The following is a 7,494-nucleotide window of genomic DNA, read 5'->3' as shown; positions in this document are numbered from 1 at the left end:
GGACATATAGATGTCTGAGGAACCTTAGGAAATATTTCAAAGTCTGAGGATAGAAGTCTGGTGAGGAAGTACTTTGTGACACTTTCTCAATGTGGTGTATGTGTGTGGTGTGTATGTGTGGGTATATGTGTATGTGTGTGTGGAGTGCATGTGCTATGTGATGTTTGGACTCCTGTGTGTATATGTGTGTAGTATGTGTGTATGTTGGGGTATATGTGTGTGATGTGTGTGATATGTGGTATGTGTGTATGTGGCGGGGTGTGTGTGGTGGGTATGTGGTGTGTGTGTGTGTGTGTGTGTGTGTGTGTGTGTGTGTGAGATGGGTGTATGTGTGTGGTATCTGATGTTTGGGTTGTGCGTGTGTGTGTGTGTGTGTGTGTGTGTGTGTGTGTGATATCTGTGTGGTGCCAATGTTAAGAAATGTCCAAAGTTATAGAGAATTTTTATGAGTTTATTTGAGCCAAAACTGATGACAAGTGCAGGGAAGCAAGATCTCAAATGCTCTGGAGAATAAATTTTTCAGCTTCTTTTATGCGCTTGAAATTAAGGAAGATTATGTGAAGGTGGAAGAAAGCAAGCTGGGATTAGATTACACATAGTTAAGATTTGTGCTCTCCTGAGGGCAGTTGTGCCTTCAGGGATATTATTTCTAGCATTCCAAAGGGGTGTCAACCCAGATGCACAAGAACAATGGGCAGTGCTGGCTTAAAACCTTTCACTAAAGGAGTGACACTTTCTCAATATGCCTGGGCATAACTATCCACCTGCCCTGCCCAGTGAAGAATTTATCAACATCACCCTGTGAAGTTACTTTACATAGAACCCCTTTTTCATTCACAGTGGTGTGTGTGTGTGTGTGTGTGGTATAGGTCTTCATAAAAAATTAGGCCACTATTGGAGCAAAGGATTGGATTTCTCTCAGAAGCTAATTCTTATGTATGAAAGTCAATAGATCCTTATTACCACATGCCTAATGCTGGGTTAAGTCTTGTGAGGAATACAAATAAAATAGAAAATATGGTATGCTTATAAGTGGTTTACAGTCTAATTAGATGTGTAAAAAGGACCATGTGAACATTGGAACAATATATGATGAATGGGAAAATAGAGAGATATGTTGTTCAGTGTATTCCTAAGAGAAATTCATTCTGGGCTGGCCTGCTGAAGAGGTGAGACATGATCTGAACCAACAGGGATGAATGAATGGCATTTCCACAGGTGGAGAAGAGATGTTACATGTATAACCTGAGGGTGCACAGTCATGGGTTTGAGTGACAGCGTTGGCTGGTGTAGAAGATTCTTATTGTGTGAGGGGTGGGGACAGGAAAAGTTGGGACATATAGCAGATTCATTGCAGGCTGGGTCTTGGATGTAAGGTGAAGGCATTTGAGCTTTACCAATTAGGCAATGGAGAACCATTTATGGTTTTTCACCAGGGAACTGACAAGATCAAGGTAGTCTTTCAGAACATTGCCTTAGCAAAATTATCCAGGCTGGATTGAAAGAGAAGGATCTGAGGCAATGAGGCTGGTTTGGGGGTGTCAATTTTCTAAAACCCTGGGACACTGTATCATCTCCATTCATTCAAATATAATGTATCTACTTTGAGGTCATTCTCAGCAGAGTAACATAAAAAATAAAAAGAACTAAACTTTTACTACATTCTCTTGATCATATTGCACACTATATGTAAAATATCTTTACAATTCTCTTCACCTACTTAAAGGATTTTTTAAAGATAAAACCATGACTCTCATACATATATAAATGAACATATGTTAAATATTTTATTCAACCCCTTAAAGAAGGAACCTGTAAGATGTTACAACCAGTTCAAAGGAGTATCCAAAGAATGAATACATTTGTAGATCAGGAATATTGAAATTAATGTACAAATGGAGGTGAGACTGAATTTTTCCACAATAGGAGAGGTAAGTCAATTCAAGTTCTATCAGATATAATTTACATGCCTACAGACAAGAACCATTTTGAATTTCTATCAGTTAGAACAATTTATAGAGTGGTAAAATAGCTTAATGTCAGTGAAAGGCCAGAATCAGGTCATCTAGAAGGCTGTACTGTAGACAAGATAGAATTTTCCACTGAAGCACAATATTCATTCTAACCTTCAAGGACTTATTATGGTCCTTCTCTTTATACCCAAATTATTATATTTTATTTTATTATTTTTTAAAAAATATATTTTTATTGACTTCAAAGAGGAATGGAGAGGGAGAGAGAGAGAGATAGAAATATCAATGATAAGAGAGAATTATTGATTGGCTGCCTCCTGCATGCCCCACACTGGGGATTGAGCCTACAACCCAGGCATGTGCTCCAATCGGGAATTGAACCATGACCTCCTGGTTCATAGGTAGATGCTCAACCATTGAGCCTCACCAGCTGGACTATTCCCAAATTATTTTAAAATGCCACCCATCTCCATCCTCTCTCACCCTGGGTTACTTCCTGTCACCTCCGAATCAGTTCTCTTTTTCCAGTGCAAATTAATCAATCCTTTCTTGCTTCTCTCAGTTTTTTCTTCTTCCCTTCCTGGATCAACTCACAAAAACTCAGGGTTGTTCTCCTTAGATGGAAGGTTGTGAAAATTTGTAGTTAATATATTCTTTATCACACCCACAGGATCAAAGTTTGATGCATTTGTTTTGGACCAAAAATGTTTTGAGATTGTGATCCTGATTGCCACTTTCCCCTTAAGAGTGTAAAAGGGTGGGAAAAATCTTAGGTTTTCTTTTCTTATTTTGCTGTGCTATGAATATCCTACTAAGGGATTTCTGGTCCATCCTTCGTTCAGAGTGGAATCAGCTAAGGACAGTGAGGTTGAATGTTTCATCCAGTTAGAGGCAGAGATGAGACTGGATGTTGGGTTCCCTGATCTAAGAGTCAGTCATCCCACACAGATTTATTGAGTGCCTAACATGTGCCAGGTCTTCAAGGAGCTTACATTTTATGTGGAGGAGACAGGCAATAAGTAAGATAAATGAGAAAATTATGCAGTGTATCGTATATATGCATATATTATATTGTATTTTGCAGAATGTGAAAAATGCTAGGAAGAAAAAATATCAAAGTATTTTAAATAGGGTAATTAGGGAAGGCATTGGTGAGAAAGCAGTGTTTGCATAGAGAAGGAATTGAGGGAGTGAGCCATAAGGATAGATGGGGAAGAGTTAGGGGCAAAGGGAAGAGGAAGTACAAAGGCCCCGAGCTTGGACTGTGCCTGGTGTGTTTGAGGAATAACGGAGTGTGGCTAGAGGGATGTATAGGGCAGCAGGAGATGAGATCAGACCAGAATGGGGAAGGGTATAGATCTGATAGGATCTTGTAGGCCATTGTAGGGCTTTCTGATTGAGATGGGAAACCACTGGGACGTTTTGAATGAAATTATCCTATCTAATAATAGAGAAACATGGTAATTAACTGTAACTTCGCTACCCTTCCCATTGGCTAATCAGCGAGATATGCAAATTAACTGCCAACCAAGATGGTGGCCGGCAGCCAGGCAGCTGAAGCGAACAGGAGGCTTGCTTGCTCCAGTGATGGAGGAAGCCAACGTTCCCCGCCTGCCGCTGCCGGCCTCTGAGCTGCACTCTAAGAAACAATGTTGCAATTATAGAAGCTAAACAAACCCCAGAAACCTGCTTTCAGCCAGCCGGGCCTCAGAGCTGGAGTTGCAACAGTGTTTCCATTATAGAAGCCAAACAAACCCAGATACCTGCTTTCAGCAGCCGAGGCCTCAGAGCTGGAGCCGATCCTCAGAGCTAAAGCCAGCTCTCAGTTCCAGTGACAGCCATAGAAGGTAAATAAAGCCCAGAATACAAAAAAAAGAAAAAAAGGAGAGGTTGGGAGCTTCAGTCACCCGCCAGCCTGAAAACGGCCCTCAGCCCCTCACCCAGACTGGCCAGGCACCCCAGTGGGGACCCCCACCCTGAAGGGGGTGTGACCAGCTGCAAACAGCCATCATCCCCTCATCCAGGCTGGCCAGGCACCCAAGCAGGACCCCCACCCTGATCCAGGACGCCCTTCAGGGCAAACCAGCCGGCCCCCACCCCTGCACCAGGCCTCTATCCTATATAGTAAAAGGGTAATATGCAAACTGACCCTAACAGCAGAAGGACTGGGAATGACTGGTCACTATGACACACACTGACCACCAAGGGGCAGATGCTCAATGCAGGAGCTGCCCCCTGGTAGTCAGGGCGCTCTCACATGGGAGGAGCTCTGCTCAGCCACAAGCCAGGCTGATGGCTGCCAGTACAGCAGTGGTGGTGGGAGCCTCTCCTGCCTCCTCAGCAGTGCTAAGGATGTCCGACTGCAGTTTAGGCCTGCTCCCTGCTGGCAAGTGGACATCCCCCAAGGCTTCTGGGCTGCCAGAGGGATGTCTGATTGCCAGCTTAGGCCCAATCCCCCGGGGAGCGGGCCTAAGCCAGCAGGTGGTCATCCCCTGAGGGGTCCCAGACTGTGAGAGGGCACAGGCCGGGCTGAGGAACCCCCCTCCTCCCCCCCCAGTGCACAAATTTTTGTGCACCGGGCCTCTAGTTCTATCTAATAATAGACAATAGACAAACAGGGTAATTGACCATACCTTCGCTACACCTCCCATTGGCTAATCAGCATGATATGCAAATTAACCACCAACAAAGATGGAGGTTAATTTGCATAGGTAGGCTCCAAGCGGCAGAGTGAAGACTGAAGGTGAGCCGGAGCAGTAAAGACAGAAGACGGAAGGCGGCTCCGGCCGGGGCCACAAAGACGGAGGACGGAAGGCGGCTCTGGCCAGAGCGAAGGCCTGGGTCCCGGGTGCCAGAAGAAAACTGGTGCCCGCAGCCAGGAGAAGGGAAGCCTATTGCACGAATCTCTTCATGCAATAGGTCTCTAGTCTATTTTATATTTTAAGATGATTATTCTGGCTATGTTGAAAATAAACTGTAAGGGGACAAGGGTGGCAGCACTTGGCCAGCAGGCAGGTCATTGCACTAATTCAGGAGTGGAATGACAGTAGCTTGGAGCCAGGGGATGGCAGCAAAGGTGATAAAATAATGATCATCATGACATTGACCTTGGGTCAGTTTACTTTGATTATCAAACAATTTGGGGTATTTATTCATTTTCTAGCATTTTGCTAGGGACTGGGATACAAAGTCATATACGATCGAGTTCCTACCCCTGAGGAGCCTAATTTTATAAAAGAGACAACCATAAAAAGGAATTAAAAACATTACAATGTGCTGTGGCAAGCACAATCTTAGAAGTGTTCCAGGCACAGATGCAGACTACTCCCCCCCCCAACCAAAAAACGGAATGGCAGACAGAGAGGGCTTCTTCAGGGAGCCGTGTTTTGCAAAGGAGCAAGAGTTTCACATGATTCACTTTCCAGGTGGAGGGGGGCATTTCAGGTGGAGGGAACAGCAAAATTTATAGGGTAGTGTAAGCTATTAAGTTGTTCATTTCTGTTTTGTTCTTGGTGATACATTAGAGTCAAAGTGTTGAAACAAGACTCCCCAGCCCTACTCCCTGTGGCCCAAGAAAACTCCATTCATCCTTGTGTTTTAAGTCTGTCTTAGAGGGAAGAGTTCCAGGCAGAGTGAACAGCCAAGTGTAAAGGTCCTGAAATCTGAATGTGCTTTGTGTGTTAAGGAACATCTGGAGGTTGGGGACTGTTTTGTAAAGATAAGGGGAGCTTAGGAGACAGAGAACCAGATGCCTGGGGCTATAGGAGGAATTTAGGGTCATCAAGGAGTTCATTTGGAGTTTTTCCCAGAGAAGGGAGAACAATCTTTGTACTTTGAATTGAAAAGGAAAGTGGCCCTAGAGGAGTGAGGTAGCTTCTTAGAATTTGAGAAAGATAGGGATTTGGGTATTTCCTTAAGTATAGGATCCGCAGGTATCATATGGTGTAAAAGGGTACAAGGATGCTTGTATGGGGCTGGTCAATAAGCCCTTTGGGAGCAATGATGAAGTTTCTCTGTGGCCAATCCTGCAGGAGTCAAGAGTCAAGCTGATGGGTCAATTCCTGGCCCCACTACTTACCCTGGGCAAGTACTTGACCTCTACACCTTGACTTCCCCACCTGCAAAATGGAGCTGGTAAGAATAGTACCTACCTCATAAGGTTGCTATGAAGAATATATAAGCCAATGTATGAAAATTGCTTGCAACAATGGTTAGCACACAGTGCTATATAAAGATGTGACCTTATTATTACTCCCCTCAGGGATGAGCAGTGCCATGGACTGCAGACAGCCTTGACAGAGGTGTTAAGTAGCAGATGGAACAATCACAATAAAGGCAACCATGTGGGCCCTGGAGAGGACCTCTTCGAGTGGGACCCCCAAGATCCTTACAGAAGTCAGTGGAGGGAGAATTGGATTTCTCATCAACACTGGCAAAGAAAGACTGAGCCAGTTTTAATTTTATCTAGAAAAATAAAAAAGAGTGATGTCTCTCAAGTGTATCATGAAGCAAATTCTTAGTGGTTATGTGTGCTTAGGGAACTATAAGCAGCTATAAATTGCTGAAAGATAGATTCTGAGGTGGAGATAGGTGGAATGTAATGGTGAAAAGGTGGTCAAGGATCAAATCAAGATGGACCTCAAATGCTCTTCAATTGACCTTGGCCTTTATTTCGTACATGCTGGGGAACCAGAGAAGGCTTTGTGAGCAGAGGAGACATAATACGATTTAGATCTTTAATAACTTTCTTGGCAGCATGAGCATAGATGTAAAATTGTCAAGATAAGAGAGAAGAAGTGATTAAATGGCTGTTGCAACAATTCCAAGGAGGAAGAATTGGGTCCCGGTTAAGATACTGACATCGGGGATAAAGAAGAGACAATGGAACTGAGACATATCTGGAAGTCTTAAACCTGATATTGTGGTCAGAAAAATTAGGCTTCTGGCTTTGGATATATGGAGACCAGGAGAAAGAACAGACTTGGGTATGACAATAAGTTCAACTTGGGACCTCTTAGCTTGATGCCTGTGCCTAAGTGGAGGCATCAAAATTGGCCCAAGATAAGGGTTTGGGAATCATCAGCTTTGAGGTAGTTACTAAGGAAGCAGTTGAATTGCTTGAGGAAAGGCAGTAATGTCAAAAGAGAACTCCAGAATCACCAGAGGCTTTGTAGAGGATCATGCGGAAGAAACGGGTGGACCAAAAGAAAGACAACAGGGAGTGTAGTTGCCAAGGCACTAGAGGAGTTTTTAGGAGGCCTCATGGTTAAATTCAGAGAGTTCAAGAGCAGAGGACTTTTGCTGGTGCATGTCAGCAGGCTGGAGGAAATAGAGGTCAGCCTTCAGCAAGTCAAGGAAGGAACACGAAGCGTATGTGGTGAAGGTGAGCATGGACCACACTCTGGAGAAATTTAGGTTTGAAGTAAAGATGAGGAGGGATCTGGGTCAAGAATATAACCTTTCCATCCCTCCAATGTGTAAGAACTTATTAAGTAGGTCATGGAGATGTTCTCAACGAAGG

Source organism: Myotis lucifugus, unplaced genomic scaffold (genome assembly GCF_000147115.1).
Source record: "Myotis lucifugus unplaced genomic scaffold, Myoluc2.0 scaffold_10, whole genome shotgun sequence".
Classification (NCBI taxonomy): domain Eukaryota; kingdom Metazoa; phylum Chordata; class Mammalia; order Chiroptera; family Vespertilionidae; genus Myotis; species Myotis lucifugus.
Note: the sequence above shows the minus strand (reverse complement) of the source record.